The sequence below is a fragment of the Hordeum vulgare genome, chromosome 2H (assembly GCF_904849725.1).
Source record: "Hordeum vulgare subsp. vulgare chromosome 2H, MorexV3_pseudomolecules_assembly, whole genome shotgun sequence".
In the NCBI taxonomy this organism is placed as follows: Eukaryota; Viridiplantae; Streptophyta; class Magnoliopsida; order Poales; family Poaceae; genus Hordeum; species Hordeum vulgare.
In genome coordinates, this window is record NC_058519.1 from 444,719,334 (window position 1) to 444,744,522 (window position 25,189).

The following is a 25,189-nucleotide window of genomic DNA, read 5'->3' on the forward strand; positions in this document are numbered from 1 at the left end:
AAAGGTGAGTCCCTGGGGAAGATAGGGGCAAGTTAGAAATCATCGAGAGCTAGGTCACGCGAGTTACGCCCTCCTTGTAATCGACACCATCATCAATCTACACAAAGCATGACGTAGGCTTTTACCTTCACACGAAGGGCCAAACCTGGGTAAATCTGAGTCTCGCTTTCGCTCACCCCCTTTTAGTCGCCACCAAGGTGCGATGGCTCCATCCTTAAGTCCTTTCACGAGGACATCTGCCATGACAAAACTACGACAGTTGGCGCCCACCGTGGGGCTAGCGCACGGTGGAGTTGAGTTCTCAAAGGGAGCCCTACCAGGGTCAGAAAGCTATGTGGTTGGCATCATGATAAAGAGCCGCCGCGGAAGGTACTACATCGACAACTCGCTATGGGGGCTAGAAGCCGATTCAGTCGAATCTGGTTACAGAGTCCCCTTCGGCAAGATCAACATCTTCATCGGCATGATTGGAACACCCATGCCCGAGCCGGACATCTCCACCGACATCGTCGAGCCGGCCAGGTACGTCCTCCCCATCATGCGACAGGACAGGGGACGCCATGTTTTCGTCGGTTTTATGCAGGGAGCCAGCGTACAAGACGAACCGGCAATCCAGGAGGTCACCCCCGTCAATTTTGATGGCGAGCTGTCCATGGGCAAGACATATTCAATTCATCCTCTTCACGAGGGGCAACTTGGAGGGTTATCACTGGCAATGGATCTCGAGATTCTTGAAAGATCCCATCGGCAAATGGCCATCTATATGGCAGGGGCGGCACAACCTCAGCAAAACCCGGCCGACAACAATGAGACCGGCGAGACGTCGAAAACCCAGGTCAAGCCATGGCGGATTTAATGGTGGAGGTCACCAGGCTCATGACAACCGCCGTGACGCCAGAGAATCAGGAATCGATCAACGCCGAGCTAGCGAAACTGCGGGAGGCGATGGCCAAGGCCCAACGAGACATGGAACCGGAAGCCGCTAGGATGGAGACGCAGCAGGCCATGATGGCTGCGGAGACGGAACGGTTGAACACCGAAGGTTGGCGGCTCGAGAGACAACAGCGTGCGTCCGATGCCATTCACCAAAGGACACACCACGGACGCATCCTGGCCGACTTACATCCAACTCGCCTCTTCGACACCCCGCGCACTCCTGGGGCGGGACCTGATCGAGCTTTGCAAGCCGCTCCAGGGGGAGGTCTGGTTCAACCGCCTAACCCGCCACCGCCTCAACCGATGCATGCCCATGTAACTTGCTTCTAGATACCATGAGGCCACTTCTCAAATCCCGTAGATAATGTGCTGGCGGCAACCCACCACCTGGAGTCCCTCCCCATCTACGGAAACTCCCTGGCCGAGGTAGAAGCAAGAAACACCATCGAGATGCTAAAGACAGCAGTGGTCCAACCTGCGCAATGCTCATACAGTCTTCACAGGTTACACTCCACCCCTAGGAGAGTCACACTAGGAGTCGTCACGAGGACCATCCCACAGTGACCAGCGGGCAACGGCGTTATCCTCAGACCAACCCGCTCGGGATGCCCGATACGCGAGCCCAAGACATTGTGGATGCGGCGCGAGATGCCCGTCAGATGGAGACGACAGTCGTGGCGGGTCAGGGTTATCCGGCTTATACCCAGACACCTCCCGCACCGCCCGATGCCGGAGGCAAGCACATTGGGGTGTCGTGTGCCTAAGGATGCCTAAGGATTTCAAAGGACCAAGGAAGGTACCCAATTACACACCAGATCTCGAACCGGGGTCATGGATTGAGAGTTACGAGCTCGCAATGGACATGCTCGACGTGAACGAGGCGGTTTGTGCCAAGTATTTCAGTATGATGCTGGAAGGAACGACGCATGCGTGATTGAAAAACTTGCTTCCTAACTCCATCAACACCTGGGCAGAGTTAATAGAGCACTTCATCAAAAAATTTAGAGGGACATGCAAACGCCTGATGACCATCGTCGACCTACAGCACTCGGTCCAGTGGGCGGATGAGTCGGCCCATCACTGGACTCGGCGAGTCGCAGAAGTTATTCATTCATCAGATGGCATCTCGGCGGCTCACGCGGTTTTGATTCTGGAGAAAATTGCCATTATGAGCCCGTGGTGCTGAAGCTGGGGCGACTTAAACATAAAGTGTAGGACATGGGCGAGTTGATGGATACCCTCACCAAATATGCCGAGTCAGATGACACCAAGGATCCTGGAGAAGACGATGACAAGGCTAGCACCGCCAGGAGGGGCGAGCCGTCGAAGGGTCACTCTCAGTTTTAGGGCCGGGGTAACCACCACCATAGTGGGCAAGGCAAAAAGAGACAACAGGAAAGTCCCACAGATTTCGTTACTAACACCAATACTGGCAACGGAAACGAGCGTCAGAAGAAGCGAGGTTTCAGTGGGAATAATCCGCACAATTATCATGAGATGCTCAAAGGCCCCTGCCCACAGCATGCTACGGCTGAGGGGCCAGCGACTCACTCTTTGGAGGATTGCTACGTGATGCAGGAGTTCCGAGCTGAGGCACTCAAGAAAGGCCAAGGAGGTGATCAGGGCAAGCGACATGAACAGTTGGGCGCGCCCGGGTCACACGAGAGCCCGTTCGGCGATTTTCCTAACCTGGGCCCACAGGGCGGGTCACAACCTAACCGTGGATAGTACGAAGTTGACAACCAACAACAGTATAACCCGCCAGGAGTGTTTTAGCAACCACCCCCGCAAGGGGATCTCCAGCGGCAGGATGATCGTAGCGGTTTCCAGAATAACCCTAAGTAACTGAACAACGGGCAGTATCATGTGTTCACCACCAGCACCTGCAAACGAGATCAGAAGGTGAAACATAGAACCTTCAGCGTGGTTGAGCCAGCGCTCCCCAGGTACCTTCACTGGTCTGAACAGCCCATAACCTGGAGCAGGGAGGATCACCCGCCCCGAGTGGATAACCCTAGAAACTTGGCTTTGGTCGTGGCTCACCAAGTCGGAGGATACACCCTTTCCAAAGTCCTCATGGATGGAGGCAGCAACATTAACATCCTATACTTCGATACCTTTCGAAGGATGAATCTCTAGGAGAAAAACTTGATGCCATCTTCCACGGTTTTTCACGGCATCGTTCCGGGTAAGTCGGCGTATCCAATTGGGTGGATCAAACTTAACGTGGCTTTCGGCACAGAGTCCAATTACAGGAGCGAGCCTCTCATGTTTGAGGTGGTCAAAATCAAGATCCCTTACCACACATTGTTTGGAAGGCCGGCTTACGCCCGATTCATGGCCCGCCCATGTTATGTTTATCTCAAGCTCAAGATGCCTGGTCCTAAGGGACCTATTATGATCTGCGGAGACAGGAAGATAGCCCAAGAGTGCGAAGAGAGAGACGCGGCTTATGCCGAGACGGCTTGCACTACCGAGGAGCTCAAGTTTCACAAAGCCAATATTGATCCGGCAGACATGACACCGCTCAAGAGGCCAACAATCGACTCTGAGCCGCCCCTCAAGTTTAAACCAACGGACGACACCAAGGTCATAGACTTCACGCCTGGTGACTCAATCAAGCAGTTCACTATTGGGACGGGTCTGGATCCCAAATAGGAAAGCGCGCTCATCGAATTCATCCGTGAGAATCGGGACATCTTCGCGTGGAAACCTTGTGACATGCCAGGTGTACCGAGAGAATTCGCTGACCACCATCTTAATACTGACCCCAAAGTAAAGCCAGTCCGGCAGTACCTTCGCAGGTTTAATGAGCGATGTATGGCGATTAGAGAGGAAGTCGCCCGACTTTTGGCCGCCGGGTTCATCATAAAGGTTTTCCATCCTGAATGGTTGGCTAACCCGGTCGTGGTGCTAAAAAAGAATGGCACTTTCTGCATGTGCATCGACTACACCAACCTCAAAAGAGCCTGTCCGAAGGATCCCTTTGCCCTTCCCCGCATTGATCAAATCATTGACTCAACGGCGGGTTGCGAGCGATTGTGTTTCTTGGATGCTTATTTAGGGTGCCACCAGATCAAGATGGCAGTGCCAGACCAGGAGAAAACGTCCTACATAACCCCCTTCGAGGCCTTCTGTTACGTGTCTATGCCGTTCGGGCTTAAGAGTGCGGGGGCGACTTACCAGCGTTGCTTCCAAAATTGTTTGCATAACCAGATCGGTCGTAACGTCCACGCTTATGTGGACGACATCATAGTCAGATCTCTGAAGAAATAGTCGCTCTAAGAGGATCTCGAGGAGACTTTTGACAATTTGCGCTATACCAGATGAGGCTTAACCCCACCAAGTGCATGTTTGGTGCTCCTGCAGGAAAGTTATTTGGTTTTCTGGTGTCAGAACGCGGCATTGAAGCTAACCCGGACAAAATTGAAGCGATTACTTCGCTAGGAAAGCCGACTAATATTAACCAAGTCCAGCACATGGCGGGTCATATCGCGGCTCTAAGTCGTTTTATAAGTCGCCTTGGGGAGAAGGCCATCCCGCTTTATGAGCTGCTCAAGAAAACTGATCAATTCATATGGACGGACGAAGCCAACAAAGCCTTTGAAGGATTAAAGCGACAATTGTTTAAGCTGCCATTACTGGCGGCTCCGACGGACAAGGAGCCTATGCTTTTGTACACCGTGGCCAATTCTAAAGCAGTGAGTGTGGCACTGGTTGTCGAGCGGAAGGAAGAAGGAAAGGAATACCTGATTCAGCGACCAGTATATTTTATCAGCGAAGTCCTGACCCTCTCCAACAAACGCTACCCGCATTGGCAGAATGTGACAGCCCGAGACTGACGCTCCAGAAGATTCCCCCTTTATTCCGTTTTTGTCGTGTCATTATTTTTATTTATCGCAGCATCATCGCATCAGGCCCATCATCCGCATTGCATCGGCATCCCGTTGCCGCCAGTTTTTAAACTTTCGTCCATTATTAGTTGCCGGTTCTCTCCGTTCTCGTCGTTGCCCGTTCTGAGCCCGACCACACACGCACGCGCCCGCAGCATCGTTAAAATCTTGTTTTTAAAAGTGTGTTTGAAACTTTCTCTTATTGGGTTCAAACTTGGCGTGCGGTCGTATTTAGATATAGGTAGGCCATGTGTCAATTCTCGTCGCAATCGGAGTCCGTCTGGTACCCGAACGGTCGACGTAGCGGCACCGTCTTCGGTCTATCATCGGATATTTTTCGGTGTATTAAAATCGCATTGCCGCACCGCACCATTTCCCTCTCTTCTCCGGCTAGCCTACTCTACAAGGCCACTTAGCCTGTCCCACGTTCCAGATCGTTCGATTCCGATCGCCCGGTTGGATCCGGGACGAAATTCTGCTAAACCTCGCCCCTTCCCTATTTAAACGGCCCCACCTACCTAATCTGGCCCCTCACCCTCTCTCTTCCTCAAAATCCGCGCCACTGCCTCGTTTTCTGCGCCACCCCACCAAACCCTAGCTTTTCTCTCTCCTCCCTGTCTACCTCCTCCAGCCGCCGGGCCCGCCCGAGCCCGGGTCAAACCCGCCGTGCCCATCTGGGCCCGAGGCCACTGCCTCCCGCGAGCCTGCCGCTTCCTAGCTGCCTCGTGCGCCTCCTCGCAACTGCTTCTCGCGCCATGCCGACCAGCCCCTGCCCCCGTTTGCGCGCCGCCGCCGGCAACCCACGCGGCCTCCCGTCGTCCCGAAGCCACGTCACGCCGTCGCTGCCATGGACCTCGGCCTTGCCTGCCGCTTGGAGCTGGTGTACGTCGCATGTGGTTGCCGTATCCAGCCATGGCGGGTCAGATCCGGTCGCCGCCCCGTCCGGTCCTGGCCAGTGCCGCGCCTCCCGTTGCCTCGAGCCCCTACTAGAGCGTCGATGCCGCCTGGGGAACCCCCGATCCAGATCGGATCGGGAGGAGTCGCGCGACAGTGCCAGCAGCCGCCTCGTGGGCCGTGCCAGCCAGCGCTGCACCACCGCGTGGGCCAGGCCCAGCACGCCACCCACACCGGCCTCGCCTCCCTCTCCAGATGCCTCGGCCCATGCCGGCCTCTCTCAGCGCCAAGGCCCTGCTGAGGCGTTGGCCCAAGCCCAAGGTGAGTTGTTTCCCCCATGAGCCCTCTAATTAGCGCCCATGCGCGATTTACCTATTCTACGCCATCCCCCCGTGTAGCCCGTTAGTAGTAGTTTAGGCCCAGTTGTATTTATTTAGGATTTTCGGAAATAATTAATTACAGAAAATTGTCGAATATTAAAACGCCTGTAATTTATTAACTGTGTGTCGGATCGCAGTGAGTAATATATGGAACTTGTGTAGTTTTGCGCGTCGATTCGTAATTTGCAACTTGCATGCATGTATGGAGCAGTTTGATCCGCCGAATGCCTAGTTTTGTGTGTTGTCCCAGTAGGGGATTATCCTGTATTTATTTTTCATGCGTGTCCGGATTGCTTGGAATCCGTGGATAAAATGCTCATGTTTTTAGGGACCCTTTGCCATGTATTTTAGAGTAGTTGGTTGTATTTTTGCATGTAAGATTCCGTCGCTAGTTTTTCTATACCGTGTTTAGGACATATTCCTGCATATACGTGTGGCGTTGTTTTGATTTTGCAACCCCTCATGTTATATATGTTTTCGGGGTAGAAAAATCCATAGAATTTAACTGTGTATTTAGTTTTAGCTTTTGAACAAGTTAGTGCGCGTGATATTTTGCCATGATGCCCTTTTGTTTATTTTGTGGAATTTAATCCGTGCATGATATGAAGGAGTTGTCAACTAGAGATTTTCCCTGGGATGTGTAGACTAGCCTCTGGTAATTTTGGTTGCAATAGAAATCCATGTTTAGGTGCGGTTTGCTTGCTCTCAACTTGCTAGGAAATCGTGTTGATTTGTAGATGCTGAAATATTTCTAAGTCTGAAATCTGTTATATTTTGTTGTCTTGTCATGAGTTTTATCTGGTGATCTGTAGCTCTTTTGAGGTTGGTGCAATGGAGTTAGTTGTAGACTTTGAGATTTTCTAGGATGCTGCGAATTGTCATGCCATTTGGAGTCCTATAGCTTATGGTTTTGCTGCTGTCAATATGCCTTCAAGTCGTAAACTACACTTTCATAAACTGTGGTTTTCACTAAGTCTGAAACTGTGTGTGAGATGCCTTTTTGTGAGTTCTTTTCCTAGTGATCCATGCTTCTATGCTAGGTGTTATTAGTTGTTTGTTGTAGTGCTTCTTGGCCTCTATTGCCTCATACCATGGTTGAGAATATTGGTTTTGTGTTATTCGTAGTTGTGGGGTGTAGGAAATACTTATGACTATCGTTGCACACATATTGCATTCATGCCATCATATCTTGCGGTGTTCGTATCTTTTGAACCGTAGCTCCGTTGGAGATGTTCTCCATATGTAAATTGCTTGTAACGACGCGTAGAATCACGTGAACCTATTTATTTTGCGGTCTAACAAGTATTAAAACATGTTAGTTCAGATCGGGACAGAATTGTAAATTATCATGTGAGGTCGTTCCAGAGGTGGTATATGTCATTTCCAACCTCATTTAAAATGCCTAGATAGGTAGTTTAATTACTCTTCACCTCTTGCCATGTTTAACCACATTTAATATTACCGAGTACCTAATTGGGATAGAACTAAATAATTTATATGTGGAGTTTCGTCAATATGCAACTTGTTGCATCTTGAACTTCACTTAATGTGTAGTGTTTGATTGTTGTGAATTTCCATGCCATGTCTTGCATATATGTTTCCGCTCATGCATCATATGTGTTGCGCATCGTGCGGTGAATATCGTGTGTTGATTCTTGTTTCCGGTTTCCTCCGTCTCGATAGAGTTCCGCAAGCATGTCGGAAAGTGAGGACCCGTTCGACTACATCGGTTCGTCTGCTTCACAGAGTCATTCTTCTACCAAGCGGGATCTGAGGAAAGATGACCATTTCCCTAGACACCATTACTATCATTGCCATGCTTGTATTATTGTTTCTCTCGCTATGTCTCGTCGCCTACCACATGTTAAATATCGGCCTCTCAACAATGCCATGAAAACCTTCAACCTGTTCACAACCTAGCAAACCAGTGATTGGCTATATTACCGCTTGCTTAACCATGTGTTAGCGTTGCTAGTTGCAGGTGCAGTTGCTTCCATGTGATAACATGGGTGCTATGTTATATCACCCTATTAAATGCTATTTAATTTAATGCACCTATATACTTGGTAAAAAGTGGAGGGCTTGGCCTTTCTATCCTGGTGTTTTGTTCCACCTTTGACCCCTTAGTTTCGGCTACCGGTGTTATGTTCCATAATCGAGCGCTCCTAACACGATCGGGGTTGTTATGGGGACCCCCTCGATAATTCGTTTTAGATTAAAGCTGGTCTGGCAAGGCCCAACATTGGTACTACATTTTCCCAACATAATAATACAGCTAATACTGAAAGCATAGGGTGTCATGAACCCGAGGAGTAATTTTACATAATACAAGGAGGGCCAGTGGTGATGGTGCTGGTCCGAAACAGAACCACTTGCGGGGCCACCCGGGGAACCTCGGGGGATTTCTATCCGGCCAGCGTACGTATTGCTCATCCGTCGTGTCCTGAGAACGAGATATGCGGCTCCTATCGGGATCGTCGACACACCGGGCGGCCTTGCTGGATTAGTTTTACCTTTGACGAATGTCTTGTGCATCGGGATTCCGGTGATGCTTTGGGTAATCTCAGAGTTGAGGTTTTCCACTGAGGAGTCCGACGAGATCGCGAGTTTCATGATCGAGGATTTCTATGCGGCTTGTGGTAATTTGTGATGGATTAGTTGGAGCACCCCTGTAGGGTTAAATCTTTCAGAAAGTCGTGCCCACGGTTATGTGGCAACGTGGAAGCTTTGTTTAACACTGGTTCTAGATAACTTGAAGTTAACTTAATTAAAATATGCCAACTCAGTGCGTAACCCTGACTGTCTCTTTTGCGAGTTCCTTTTCCGATCTAGGACACGGTGGGGTTATGTCTGACATAGTTAGGCATTCAGGATCATTCATTTGATCATCAGTAGTTCATGTTTGTTATGCGTAGATGATCCCCCTCTTTATTCTTGTACTCGTAAGTTAACCACCTCATAAAATGCTTAGTCGCTTGCTGCAGCCTCACCACTTAAACATTCCTCACCTATTAAGCTTTCCTAGACTTGATACCTTTGGAAATAAGATTGCCGAGTCCCCTGTGGCTCACAGATTACTACAACACCGGTTGCAGGAACAGGTAAAGGTTACTTGATGCGAGCGCGTTGATTGTTCATTTGGAGTTGCTTCTTCTTCTTCTTCTTCTACATCGATCTAGGATGGGTTCCAGTCCGGCAGCCTGGGATAGCAAGGATGGACGTCGTTCTCTTTTCTCGTTTTCTTGCGTCCGTAGTCGGACCCTGCTCTTCTTCATGATGTTTATGTATTGTACTTATGTGACTCTGATGTAGCTTGTGGCGAGTATAAGCCAATTCCATATATCTCATCTTTTCAGTACATGTACTTGTAACGATATCCATTCTTGTGAAACGACGAGATGCGCTTCTATCACTGATGAGGCCCTCATGCCAAATTAAGGATATGATCGCATCTTGGGCGTTACAAGTTGGTATCAGAGCAGTATCGACCTAGGAGCCCCCTTGATTGATCAACTTGGCCGAGTCAAGTCTAGTGGAAATTTTCTTTGAGTCTAGTTATATATCGGAGAGTAGGATTCTTTTTTCTCCTCTTCTATGCTCTGGTGAGCAACCTTGATGTAATAACTTTAATTCTACTCCTCTTCTCACTCAAAAAAAATTAGGATCACGCGGATATTTTTGGAATCTACATGATGTCGATGTGACAGAGTTCTGTCTTGGTGCCTCATGTCTGACTTGATTTCTTCCAGGGAGATGAGCTCCAGGGAATTCTTGAGCACATCCTTATCATTCAGATTTCTTAGTATCTCAGGACGAAGGATATTCACAATTGCTTAAATAGTAGTAGTGGCGAGAGGAGTCCGGCTTCCCCAGTACTGGTGCAGAGAGTTCCGGATGTATCGCCACACTTTGTATAGTTGTGATTACGAGGGTCTGCGATAGATGAAGTTCCGAGATTCTGGTTATGTGTTGACGGATGTGATACATTGGACGGGTTAGTATAGGAGTTGAGTGATATATTACTCCTTGTATCCGTGGACCGGATTGCATGACCAGATATTTCGAGAGTTCTTAGGTGGGAATTCAAGTAGTTACTTATAGGGCAATCTTCCAACAAATGCATGATGTTAGGTTGGGGTTCAACATCTAGTGGATTCGTTTGTTCAAGGTCGATTTACAGCGGTTCTCGTTGTGTCTTAAAGAGCCCTTGTAGCTTGCTACGACTCGGGGACGCTTCGTATGTCGTGTGCACTGCCTTGCACAAGATGGCTACCATAAGGATCTAGCCCGTGCGATCCTGTCTACAAAAATATCGGACGAAATCTCTCCCATGAGTATGTTCTGGCTTGTTTCTTAAGCCTCGCCCCTTTGTTTTGTTGGAATATGGTAATTCGAGTTGCTTCAATGTCAAGTGGTGAATTCATTTCCTTCCAAGAGTTGTTCTCGCATTTCTGTGGGAATGCTCATTAGTTCTTTTGCTCAATCAATTGTCTTATCAATTCTTGTCAACCGGAGTTGTTATGTCAATTTTTTTCAACCGGTGTGTTTCTCTTCAAGTAATTCTATCCTCTCCAGTTTTGCAAGATCATTCTCTCTTTTCTTTACGGAGTTCATCTCATCTGTCCCAAGTTGTCTTTGTTTTTCCCCGCCCTGACACCCTTTTCTTCAATGTTTCACTCATCATCCAAGTGCCTTGATAGTCAGTGATGCTTCTGCTATCTCTTCTTCCTGTTGTAGCCGGTGAGTCCTTGTGAAGATTCTCATGAGTTCGAGTTCATCATTTCTTCATTTTGTTCTCTTTTCCGGTGAATTCAATTCAATTATCCGTGTTCATCATATCCTTTTCATCCTTTAAATTCTTTCCTTTGTTGGAAATTTTTATCAGCCTATCTTGTTATTCATTCCTCTCTTTTCTATCCGGAGCGTTGAAGTTATCTCAGTAGTTTCTTTTTTTCAATTATTTCAATTATTTCAAGGTGCTCAGCCTCATCAAGTTTTCATTTGTACCGGTGCAATATCTCTCTTTCTAAGCAATCTATCAACGGTGGTTTCTTTGAGTGGGCCCACAACCCACACGTTCTTTCCCAGGATCTTATCTGGCTCTTGTAATCTTTTTGGAGTTCTCTTATTCTTTTCAACTATGACGTAAGTATGAATTTCATCAGTCATATTCCTTCTTCAAGATCAATTTGAATTTATTCTCATATTTGACTCAACCTTTCATTCTTCTTTATTCCGGAGTGTCTCAGTATTCTTGGTGGTGTTCTCCTCCTCATTTTCAGCTTGGAAGACCAAAGGAGTGTTCCTCGTAAATCTTGGTCCATTCTCTTGAAGATTCATCATTTCAGCTTTGTGGCATCATCGTAATTGTTCCCAATCATGAGTATTCCTTTCTTGCTATCCGGTGCATTTCAATGTTGTGTTCATTTCTCGATCTTCCGAAGGCCATTATTTCAGAAGATGTTTCGTTCTCAGGTTTCAGCTTTCATCCTCAATTCTTCTCAATTGTTGTCTCTTCGTTCGTCTCTCTGTTATTCCGGTGCCTTGTTCAAGTTTTCTCTCAGGTGGCTCATGATCTCTTCATTCTCATATATCTCCATTAATTCTTGGTATTTCCATTCAATTGCGAATTTTTACCGGTGCTTCCTTCAATTATGCTTTAGGTTGTGCTTTATCTATCTCTCTTTAATCTTTTCTAGAAGAATAAGTGGTACGCTAAATCCGTTGCTTGTCATCAATTAAATTTGATGAAAGATAAGCATAACATAAATCTTATTCTTCTTCATAGTGATCTGAATTCTTCTTCCAGAGTGGCTCATGATATCAATTCTTTGTCTCAAGGTGTTCTCCAAGATCCTTGTGGTAGTAGTTCTCATTTTCTTCATCATTCCCTCTTTCCAAGATCTAGTTGATATTCTCTTGTTCTAGAATTGTGGTGGTGTTGCTCATTTGGGTCAATCATGTTGTTCTATCAAGATCACATTGTTCCCTTGCTCAATTCAGTTGTTTGTTGTGAATCTTGTATAGGTCGCCTTTCTTATCGATTTTTTGTCCCCTTTTCCTACCGAAGTGTTGTCAAAATTTTCTGTGAATTCTTGCTTGTTTCTCATGTCATTCTTCATCTCTTTGTAACCTTCAAGGATCGTTGGTTTCACTGGTTTGTCAAAGAAACGACTAAGTTTTACCTCTTGCTTTCTCATCCTCTCCCCCTTTCATTCTTGGATCTCGGGTCGAGATCCTCTTGTAGTGTAGGAGAGTTGTGACAGCCCGAGACCGACGCTCCAGAAGATGCCCCCTTTATTCCTTTTTCGTCGTGTCATTATTTTTATTTGTTGTATCATCATCGCATCATGCGCATCATCCACATTGCATCGGCATCCCGTTGCCGTCAGTTTTCAAACTTGCATCCGTTATTAGTTGTTGATTCTCTCTGTTCTCGTCGTTGCCTGTTCTGAGACCGACAACACACGCACGCGCCCGCGGCATCGTGAAAATCTTGTTTTTAAAAGTATGTTTAAAACTTTCTCTGATTGGGTTGAAACTTGGTGTGCGGTCGTCTTTAGATATATGTAGGCCGCCTGTCAATTTTCGTTGCAATAGGAGGCCGTCTGGTACCCGAATGGTCGACCGTAGCGGCACCGTCTTCGGTCTATCGTCGGACGTTTTTTGGTGTTTTAAAATTGTGTTGCCACGCCGCACCGTTTCCCTCTCTTCTCCGGCTAGCCTACTCTACACGACCACTTAGCCCGTCCCGTGTTCGATATCGTTCGATTCCAATCGCACGGTTGGATCCGGGACGAAATTCTTCTAAACCTAGCCCCCCTTCCCTATTTAAATAGCCCCACCTACCTAATCTGGCCCCTCACCCTCTCTCTTCCTCGAAATCCACGCCCATGCCTCGTTTTCCGCGCGACCCCACCAAATCCTAGCTTCTCTCTCTCCTCCCTGTCTTCCTCCAACAGCCACCGGGTCAAACCCGCCGAGCCCATCTGGCCTCGAGGCCACTGCCTCCCGTGAGCCTGGTGCTGCCTAACCGCCTCCTGCGCCTCCTCGTAGTTGTTGCTCGCGCCGCGCAGACCAGCCCCTGCCGGAGCGCGTCACCCCGTTGCGAGCGCTGCCCCGTTTGTGCGTCGCCGCCGGCAACCCACGCGGCCTCCCCTCGTCCCGAAGCCACGTCGCGCTGTCGCTGCCATGGACCTCGGCCTCGCCTGCCACTTGGAGCTGGTGTACGCTGCCGGTGGTTGCCGTATCCAGCCATGGCGGGTCAGATCCGGCAGCCGCCCCGTCCGTTCCTGGCCAGCGCCGCGCCTCCCGTTGCCTCGAGCCCCTGCCGGAGCGTCATCGCCGCCTGGGGGAACCCCCGATCCAGATCGGATCAGGAGGAGTCGCGCGACAGCGCCAGTAGCCGCCTCGTGGGCCGCGCCAGTCAGTGCCGCACCGTCGCATGGGCCAGGCCCAGCGCGTCGCCCAGGCCGGCCTCGCCTCCCTCTCCAGATGCCTCGGCCCAGGCCGACCTCTATCAGTGCCAAGGCCTAGATGAGGCGTTGACCCAAGCCCAGGGTGAGATGTTTCCCCCCTGAGCCCTCTAGTTAGCGCCCGTGCGCGTTTTACCTATTCTGCGCCATGCCCCCGTGTAGCCCGTTAGTAGTAGATTAGGCACAGTAGTATTTATTTAGGATTTTCGGAATTAATTAATTCCAGAAAATTGTCGGATATTAAAATGCCCGTAGTTTATTGACCGTGCGTCGGATCGCAACGAGTAATACATGGAACTTGTGTGGTTTTGCTCGTAAATTCGTAATTTGCAACTTGCATGCATGTTTGGAGTAGTTTGATCTGCCGAATGCCTAGTCTTGCGTGCTGTCCTAATAGGGGATTATCCCGTATTTATTTTTCGTGCATGTCCGGATTGCTTGAACTCCGTGGATAAAATGCTCATGTTTTTAGGGACCCTTTGCCATGTATTTTAGAGTAGTTGGTTGTATTTTTGCATGTAGGATTCCGTCGCTAGTTTGCTATACCGTGTTTAGGACATATTCCCGCATATACGTGTGGCATTGTTTTTATTTTGGAACCCCACATGTTATATGTGTTTTCGGGGTAGAAAATGCCATAGAATTTAACTGTGTATTTAGTTTTAGCTTTTGAGCAAGTTAGTGCGCATGATATTTTGTCGTGATGCCCTTTTGTTTATTTTGTGGGATTTAATCCGTGCATGATATGAAGGAGTTGTCAACTAGAGATTTTCCCTTGGATGTGTAGACTAGCCTCTGGTAATTTTGGTTGCAATAGAAATCCATGTTTAGGTGCGGTTTGCTTGCTCTCAACTTGCTAGGAGATAGTGCTGATTTGTAGATGCTGAAATATTTCTAAGTCTGAAATATGTTATATTTTGTTGTTGTCTTGTCATGAGTTTTATCTGGTGATCTATAGCTCTTTTGAAGTTGGTGCAATGGAGTTAGTTGTAGACTTTGAGTCTTGTAGCTTATGGTTTTACTGTTGTCATGCCATTTGGAGTCCTGTAGCTTATAAATTGTGGAGGTTGGTGCAATGGAGTAAGTTGTCATGCCATTTGGAGTCCTGTAGCTTATGGTTTTACTGCTGTCAATATGCCTTCAGGTCGTAAACTGCACTTTCATAAACTGTGGTTTTCACTAAGTCTGAAACTGTGTGTGAGATGCCTTTTTGTGAGTTCTTTTCCTAGTGATCCATGCTTCCATGCTAGGTGTTATTAGTTGTTTGGTGTAGTGCTTCTTGTCCTCTATTTCCTCTTGCCTGGGTTGAGCATATTGGTTTTGTGTAGCTCGTAGTTGTGGGGTGTAGGAAATGCTTGTGACTGTCGTTGCACACATATTGCATTCATGTCATCATATCTTGCGGGGTTCCTATCTTTTGAACCGTAGCTCCGTTTGAGATGTTCTCCATATGCAAATTGCTTGTAAGGATGCGTAGAATCACATGAACCTATTTATTTTGCTGTTTAACAAGTATTAAAACATGTTAGTTCAGATCTAGACAAAACTGTAAATTAACATGTGAGGTCGTTTGAGAGGTCCTATATGTCATTTCCGACCACATTTAAAATGCCTAGATAGGTAGTTTAATTACGCTTCACCTCTTGCCATGTTTAACCACATTTAATATTGCCGAGTACCTAATCGGGATAGAACTAAACAATTCGTATGTGGAGTTTCGTCAATATGCAACACATTGCATCTTGAACTTCACTTAATGTGTAGTGTTTGATTGTTGTGAATTGCCATACCATGTCTTGCATATATGTTACCGCTCATGCATCATATGTGTTGTTCATCGTGTGGTGAATATCGTGTGTTGATTCTTGTTTCCGGTTTCCTCCGTCTTGATAGATTTCCGCAAGCGTGTCGGAAAGTGAGGACGTGTTCGACTATATCGGTTCGTCTGCTTCACGGAGTCATTCTTCTTCCAAGCGGGATCTCAGGCAAGATGACCATTTCCCCAGATACCATTACAATCATTGCCATGCTAGTATTATTGTTTATGTCACTATGTCTCGTCGCCTACCACATGTTAAATATCATCCTCTCAACAATGCCATGAAAACCTTCAACCTGTTCACAACCTAACAAACCACTGATTGGATATGTTACCACTTTCTTAACCATGTGTTAGCGTTGCTAGTTGCAGGCGCAGTTTCTTCCATGTGATAACATGGGTTCTTTGTTATATCACCCTATTAAATGCTATTTAATTTAATGCACCTATATACTTGGTAAAAGGTGGAAGGCTTGGCCTTTCTAGCCTTGTGTTTTGTTCCACCTTTGCCCCCTTAGTTTCGGCTACCGGTGTTATGTTCCATAGTCGAGCGCTCCTAACACGATCCGGGTTGTTATGGGACCCCCTTGATAATTCGTTTTAGATTAAAGCTGGTCTAGCAAGGCCCAACATTGGTACTACATTTTCCCAACATAATAATACTGTTAATACTGAAAGCATAGGGTGTCATGAACCCGAGGTGTAATTTTACATAATACATGGAGGGCTAGTGCTGATGGTGCTGGTCCAAAACAGAGCCACTTGCGGGGCCACCGGGGGCATCTCGGGGGATTTCTATCCGGCCACCATACGTATTGCTCATTCGTCGTGTCCTGAGAACGAGATATGCGGCTCCTATCGGGATCGTCGACACGCCGGGCGGCCTTGCTGGATTAGTTTTACCTTTGACGAATGTCTTGTGCATCGGGATTCTGGTGATGCTTTGGGTAATCTCAGAGTTGAGGTTTTCCACTAAGGAGTCCGGCGAGATCGCGAGTTTCGTGATCGAGGATTTCTATGCGGCTTGTGGTAATTTGTGATGGATTAGTTGGAGCACCCAGTAGGGTTAAATCTTTCGGAAAGCCGTGCCTGCGGTTATGTGGCAACTTGGAAACTTTGTTTAACACTGGTTCTAGATAACTTGAAGTTAACTTAATTAAAATATGCCAACTGAGTGCATAACCATGATTGTCTCTTTCACGAGTTCCTTCTCCGAACGAGGACATGGTGGGGTTATGTCTGACGTAGTTAGGTGTTCAGGATCATTCAGTTGATCATTAGTAGTTCACGTCTGTTATGCGTAGATCATCCCCCTCTTTATTATTGTACTCGTAAGTTAGCCACCACATAAAATGCTTAGTCGCTTGCTGCAGCCTCACCACTTAACCATTCCTCACCTATTAAGATTTGCTAGTCTTGATACCTTTGGAAATGAGATTGCTGAGTCCCCTGTGGCTCACGGATTACTACAACACCAGTTGCAGGTATAGGTAAAGGTTACTTGACGCGAGCGCGTTGATTGTTCATTTGCAGTTGCTTCTTCTTCTTCTTCTTCTTCTTCTTCTTCATCGATCTAAGATGGGTTCCAGGCTGGCAGCCTCGGATAGCAAGGATGGACGTCGTTCTCTTTTCTCGTTTGCTTTCGTCCGTAGTCGGACCCTGCTCTTCTTCATGATGTTTATGTATTGTACTGATGTGACTATGATGTAGATTGTGGCGAGTGTAAGCCAATTCCATATATCTCATCTTTTCAGTATATGTACTTGTAACGATATCCATTCTTGCGAAACGACGAGATGCGCTTCTATCCCTGACGAGGCCCTCGTGCCAAATTAAGGATAGGATCGCATCTTGGGCATTGCACAGAAGCTGGTCTTTGGGTTGTTTATGGCGAGTCGGAAGCTGAAGCACTACTTCCAAGAGCATCCCATCACGGTAGTCAGTTCTGCCCCCCTTGGTAAAATTATACAAAATCGAGAAGCAACATGACGGATTGCTTAGTGGGCCATTGACTTGGGGCCTCATCACGTGCGATATACTCCCCGTACGGCCATTAAGTCTCAAGCACTAGTGGACTTCATCAACGACTGGATCGAGTTGCAAATTCCAGAGGATAGGCCCGATCATACCTATTGGACCATCTATTTCGACGGATCCATGCAGTTGGAAGGCTCGGGGGCTGGTGTGGTGATAACCTCGCCTCAGGGTGACAAATTTTGCTATGTCCTCCGGCTCATGTTTCCATGTACCAACAACACAGCAGAGTATGAAGCCTTGATCCATGGATTGCGACTCGCCAAAGAGATGAACCTCACGCGAGTCATATGTTTGGGCGACTCAGATTTGGTGGCACGGCAGGTTTCTCGCACCTGCGATTCTAGAGATCCCTTGATGGCGGCTTATAGGCGAGCTGTGTCGGATGTAGCGGGTCACTTCCATGGTTATCAAGTGGATCACATCGACCAGCGACTCAATGAAGCAGCAGATACTCTTTCCCGTCTTGGTTCACAGCGTAAGCCGGTTCCTCCTAATGTCTTTTTGGATGTATTACATAAGCCTTCGGTGAGGCTACCTTCAGAGGAAGACTTGGCGGTGCCGGACCCCGAGTCTCAACTTGTGGTGGCTCTTCGTGCCACTCCGGATTGGGCGATTCCCTACATGGCGTATCTCACACGAGGCGAGTTACCCACAGATGAATTATTGGCTCGCCAAATCGTTTGTCGATGCAAATCCATGGTCATACACAACGGCGAGTTGCACAAGTGAAGCACCTCAGGGGTATTTCAAAGGTGTGTTTCTTTTGAGGAAGGATGTATGATCCTCAATCAAATTCATGCAAGCGACTGTGGTCATCATTCCGTGTCACGATCCTTGGTTTCTAAGGCCTTTAGACATGGGTTTTATTGGTTGACGGCTTATGCAGACGCGGAAGAGATAGTTCGTCGATGTGATGGTTGCCAGAAATTTGGGCGTCAGATGCACGTGTGAGCTCAGGAGTTGCGGATGATCCCAATCACTTGGCCGTTTGCAGTCTGGGGGCTAGACATGGTTGGCCCTTTCAAGATGTCGTCCAATAAAAAGACTCACATGTTGGTGGCGGTTGACAAGTTTACTAAGTGGGTCGAGGCAGAGCCCGTTAGCAGCTGTGATGCAGATACGGCTGTCAAATTCTTGAAAAAATTGATTTTCCGGTTTGGATACCCTCATAGTATCATTACCGACAATAGTACTAATCTATCGGAGGGCGCAATGCAAGAGTTTTGCGGTCGAGAGCATATCCAGCTTGACGTCTCTACAGTCGCACATCCCCAGTCTAATGGGCAGGCAGAAAGGGCGAATCAGGAAATACTGCGGGGAATCAAGCCCCGGCTTATGGTGCCTTTGGAACGTACTCCAGGATGTTGGGTGGAAGATTTGCCCTCAGTATTATGGACCATCATGTCCACTCCCAACCTCTCCATGGGTTTTACTCCTTTCTTTCTGGTCTACGGGGCGGAGGCGGTGTTGCCAAATGACATCAGACACAATTCACTGCGAGTCACCGCCTATGTGGAACGGGACAACGAGTTCGCACGACAAGATTCGTTGGATGCTTTTGGAGGAAGAGCGTGACTTGGCCGCGCCACGGTGGGCAATCTATGAACAAGACTTTAGATGCTACCACAGCCGCCCTGTCTAGAGCCGGACTTTTCAAGAGGGCGACTTAGTGCTCCGGTTGATTCAGGATCACACTCGTATGCATAAGTTATCACCTCTGTGGGAAGGACCGTTTTCCATCAGCAAAAATCTTCGGAACGGCTCATACTACTTGGTGGATATTCGCCCAGATCGGCCAACTACACAGGTTGAGACAACTCGCCCCTGGAATATAGCCCACCTGCGGCCTTACTAGACCTAGAGCCATGGGCTCCTTTCTTTTTTACAAATCTCAGAACTTGTAATCTTTTATTTATAAAAGCAATAAAGCCGGCACCCATGAACTTTGGGGTCCTTTGCCGTTTCAGCTTCTGGAAAGTATGAGTATTTATTGTTCTATGAGTCGTCCAAACATGGACGCTATCAGTGCCAAAGAGCATAAGTCGCCATGCTGCAGTTATTTCAAAACTGGGTACTGATAAGCCAAAGAGGACCAGTCGCCACGTTGCATGGTTCAAACATGGGCGCCTATTATGATTTTGAGAATTAAGCCGGCTTACTTGGGGGCTACAAGTTCCCAAGTCGTTTTGCAGTAAGAGCATACACGCTTCTGCAATTCTATGTTCGACTTTTCCTAATCATAGGTCACTTGGGGGCTTCCACTCACTGAGTTCAGCCTGAATACCCTCTTGGCTAGCGAAAAATTACCGCATTACAAATGGTTATACTGGACTATGTGTTGGACAAGTCGCCACATGGACCTATGTACTGTGGGCGAGTCAATCCGTTATTTGGACCCTGAACTCGCCTTGGTTAAAACATATAAGGTACCGGTCGGAGCCACACATGGAAAATAGAGAAACCATTGGTTCACTAAACCTGCTTCACTGAACCTTGACTCGCGCCTGATCAGCCGGTCTAAACAATATGGGCTGTTGCACAAGCCTTCTTGGGGTAACACTAGAGTTTTGCAAACTCGTCTTATCCTGTCGCAGCTCATTGAGCCGATGAATTTTATATCTTGGTGGCACAGCCACAAGGTTTCATAACACCCTTGTATAACTCGACGTGACTCATTGAGCCGGCCTTTGTTCATAACTCGCCACGACTCATTGGGCCGGTTTTCAATTATTATTTGCCATGACCCAAGGAGCTGGTTTATCTTTTGCCATAACTCACTGACTCGGCTTGTGGTGCTTTTTCCTGACACACAGGTTCAAGATTTTTATGTCAAACTATGACACTTCCTCACATATCAAGCAGAAGGATTATAAAAGACCATTCACGATTTGCATAAAGGATAAATTATCGAGTAATGTCGAGCAAAAGGCATGGGCGGAAGACTGTTTTCCTACAATCCAATAAACTATTACATGGCTCACACGGCCAAGTCGGGCGTCATCTCCCGATCAAGAAGATATCTAATTGTTTTAAAGCAATGGTTACATCCTAAGAAGACTCAAGCCGCCTCCAGGTCGCCTTGCCTCGAGCTTTCTCCACCTTCAATTTGTAAGTCGCACAGCTTCCAGTTACACTTGGCCAAGGCGACGAACTCATCTTCATTGTCAAGGAAGGTAGATAGATCTACTTCAAAGTCAAAGGGATTCATGGACCGGCGAGGAGTCAGGCTGGTGGTTTCATATGACGGAGGAGTCACCTTCTTGTTATCATACGCAGCTAGGTATTTGTTTAAATCCAAGCCGGTTGCTAGTTGAGTCGCCGAAAAGCGCGACTCTTTGATTACTCGATGGTAGTCATCTTCGGTGAACTCCGACCCATCGTCTTTCACTTCAGGATAGCCAGCAGTTACCTCCTCTGGTTTTAGCTCGGGAGCATAGGCCAGGCACCGGCTTAAGGTATTCAGGTCTCCCTTCTGGGCGGCTGATCTCTTCAGCTGCTCCACTTGAGGAGGCAACGTAGACAGGTATCCAAGCATGCTCTTGATGGACTTAACTGGCTCTTTGTTGCCCATCACTGCTTTTATCGTCAACAAGCTCCCCGTATACAACTGCTCGGTGAAGGTATAAATCGCCTTTAGTTTCAGCATGCAGTCGTCTTGGAGATTTGCGGCTTGTGGACCTACAAAGGATAAATCCGTGTTTGATAGTCTTGGCAAACTAGACTTATTTTTCGATGAAGGAAATTGATCCTTACCAAACATGGCTTGAGTCATGTTGGAGATGTGTTTTTTCAAGCCGAAGAGCTCTTGCTGGGCGGCTTCTAGTTTCTCCTCTGCTTGCTCAGCCCGCTTCAAGATGGCGGCTTGGTTAGCTTTGGCCTTCTTTTCAAGCTTCTGGTGATCAGCCTTCATTTTTTTCTATTTCAGCGAGGACCACCTGATACTTCTTCTCAGACGCAAATCGAGCATTCTGCTGTTCGGCTAAATTTTTCCTTAAATCAGCCAGGGATGACTCGGCCTGGGTCACAGATTCCTGCAAAGCAAAATTTGGAGAGGCAAGTCTCAAAACTATTGCAAGCAATATTCCTGACACTTGGGGGCTAATGTATGATTCTATTCGAAGTCATACAAAATACAAGACCTGGCTCATCTTTCAAAAGATGACCCGGCCCTTGGGGGCTACAGGTTGAAGTTTTTCTTTAACTACAAGACCCGGCTCATCTTTCAAAAGATGACTCGGTCCTTGGGGGGGCTACAGGCTGAAGTTTTTCTTTAACTATAAGACCCGGCTCATCTTTCAAAAGGTGACCCAGCCCTTGGGGGCTACAGGTTGAAGTTTTTCTTTAACTACAAGACCCGGATCATCTTTCAAAAGGTGACCCGGCCCTTGGGGGCTACAGGTTGAAGTTTTTCTTTAACTACAAGACCCGACTCATCTTTCAAAAGATGACCCAACCCTTGGGGGCTACAGGTTGAAGTTTTTTATTTAACTACAAGACCCGGCTCATCTTTCAAAAGATGACCCGGCCCTTGGGGGCTACAGGTTGAAGTTTTTCTCTAAATACAAGACCCGGCTCATCTTACAAAAGATGACCCGGCCCTTGTGGGCTACAGGTGCAAGATTTTTACTATATACAAGACCTGACTCATCTTTCAAAAGATGACCCGGCCCTTGGGGGCTACAAGTTCAAGATTTTAACTATATACAAGACCCGGCTCATTCTTCAAAAGATAACCCGGCCCTTGGGGGCTATGGACAGATACGGGTCTAACATACATTGCCACAAAAATTATTTCATCAAGCAAGACTAGTCTATTGGAAGGCTAATGGGTGGAAAAGAATACATAATAGATGTACCTCATGTTTGACTCTCATCATGTGGATCAAGCTTTTATTCATTTCATAACTCGTCTCTAGGTGACTTGCGAAGCCAGAGCAGACTTGGTGAAATTCGAGCATCTCATAATGAGGAAGCTTCAACTTACTAACATCTTGATCTGCGGAAGGATGAGATTCTTTTGAGGTGTGTCTGGATAACACCGTCGTCGCAGGTTTGGAGTAGCCAGTGCTAGTGATAATGACGGCCTCTGGATCCTCAGTCGACTTGGAAGGGCTCGGGGGGTTAACATTGTCAGCGGTTTCCTTTAAAATGCATGGCGAGTCGTCCCGAACGTCAGGGATGTCATCCGCGGGAACATCATGAGCCGCCACTTGGTCTTCATCAAGCTCTGGGGCAGAGGCGCTCGTGACTAAGACCTCAATCGTCTTAGGAGCGGAAGACAAGTCGCCAGTTTTTCTCTTCTTAGCTTGTGCTCTGAGATGAAGGCACCAAAGTTAGGGCAAATATCATTATTGAGAAGAGAACGGGTTAATAAAAGAACTCACCCTTGTACATGAATCATTGGCGGAAGAGCTGACATCGCTGAATCACGAGATGAAGGAGGAGAATCCTGAAAGAATAAAAGTTCAAAGAGTGAAGGAATTGTTAATCGCATTTTCTACAAGGAAGAGAGTGTGTTTAAACAAGAGCATACCTCGTTCGTGCGCTTCCGACCGGTTGTCTTTTCAGGCAGGTATATTTCGCCTTCTTCAAAAGGAAATCAGGGTCCATATAAGCATTTGGGTGACACATGGGAACTTTCCCACAAATCCGCCTGGCTGGCCTAGGTGAAGAGGAAGTTGAGTCGGGAGAAATAGAAATTACCTCAACCGCGTCATCCTGGCTCTCATAGTCATCACCCTACGCATAAAGGCACAGGGTATAAGCATGAGTCGGAACATAAGGGTGATAAGTAAAGGGGAAGTTTTTACCTCTGACTGTTCTTCGACGGCTTGTGATTCGCCAACGACGAATGAATCCTTGACGGCGGCTTTGCCCTTCCTTGTTTTCTTCTTCTTCTTCGGTGGTGGCTTGGTTGTTTTTTGGGCAGTCACCTTTGGTCCCCTTCGCCAAAAGGGATCACCTTTCTGGTGGATAGAATAAAATTTCAAAACCGGAGCACTAGCACGTATATTTAAAAGGTAAAGGAAGGCGGCTAGGATTGTTACCGGTGGAGCCGGGTTGGAGCAACAGAAGGGCTTGAGCCCGATCTTAGCACAGTCTTCCAAAGACTCGCCGGTTAACTTCTTGATTATCCCAACAGTGTCCTTCTTTGGGTGTTTTTTTATGGTGGACGCATTGCGGATGGTTCACGCTGCCATCATATTCACACATCAGACCATCCCGGCGACTCAGAGGAAGAATGTTCCATTCCACCCAGCAACGGAATAGATCAACCCCGGTGAGCCGTTATTGGTCAGTGACCGCAACTCGGAGAAGATAGGGATGAATTCCAAATCTTCTTCTTCTATAAGCTTCTCGGGCAGCTTGAAGTCCATGGGCAGGCGATCTTCTCTATAACCTAGAAGTGGGTTCTCACTAGGAGGAGAAGTGTCCCGACAGTAAAACCAAGACTCGGCCCAGCCTTTGGGATGGCTGGGCAGAAGGACAGATGGAAACCCACGTTCGCGGCGCCGCTGGATGTTGACTCCACTGAGTTCATGATTGGCCCGTTTGGAAAACTCGGTCTGGCGATTCAGATGGAAGAAGTTCCAAAATAATGGAACTGTGGGCTCTCTTTGCAGGTATACCTTGGAAAATACTTGAAACATGCAGAGACTACTGATGGAGTTGGGTCCCAGGTCTTGAGGATGACGTTGAGGAAATGCAGAGTGTCTCTGAAGAACTTTGACATGGATGGTTTGAACCCTCATTCAAGATGGTCAATGAAGACGACTATTTCCCCTTCGGCAGGGTTGGGGATCACCTCGCCTGAGGCGGTTCGCCAACCGATAACATCCTTACTGTCGAGATGACCCGACTTGACAAACTTCTCAATAGTAGCGTCATCAATCTTGGTTGGTAACCAATCGCATTTAGAGACGACGACCATGACTACAAAAGGAGGAAACAAGGCGGCTCAGTGAGGACCATGAAGTAACTCGCCAGTTGGAGATCTACGATGTGTCTGTAAAGACCTTATGACTCGCCATTAGGTGACTAAAAGTATGGATATAAAGGCATTCTAAATCGCCAGTTGAGCGATTTATGGTATGTCTACAAAGGTGTTATGACTCGCCCCTCGACCAACAAAAGGCGTAGCTATGGTGATACTCTAACTCGCCGTGGTGGAAGAAGGTGAGAGGCGACTCTCAAATGATTTTTTCCTTAGGGATATTCCCGGGAGAAGGGTAAACATGTTTCTAAAAGCGAGCAATAAATTACGGATCTACAGGTGGATTGAATTAAAAAGATAATACTTGGCAAAATTGCGAAGGCTACGAACGCAAGAATGCGGCAGTGCTATCATCCGGATCTACGGAGTAAAACCTCAAATGGCCGAGTGATGCAATGAGACTACCATGGTTTGCTACTACAGAGGATCTACCACAAGAATATTAAGCGGGTCGAGAGTAAAAAAAGATGTCCATCGTGTTTTGGAGCTAACTTACAAGAACAATGGAGTCCTTAGTCTAACCCTAATGGAGAAAGGCGTTTACCTGAGAGAGGAGGACGACGCGGGAGATGTACGCGAAGAGCTTCGCGCCTTGGATTGACCCGGAGACGGCCATGATGCAGCGGCTGGTGACGGAGCTTCGGGGACCGGCGAGGAGGCCGAGGCGTGAGGAATACGAAGGACGCGAGGGGGGCGAAGTGGGCATAAGTGACGGTGCCCCCACTCCCCCTGCTGCTATTTAAAGGTCCGGACCTGGAATC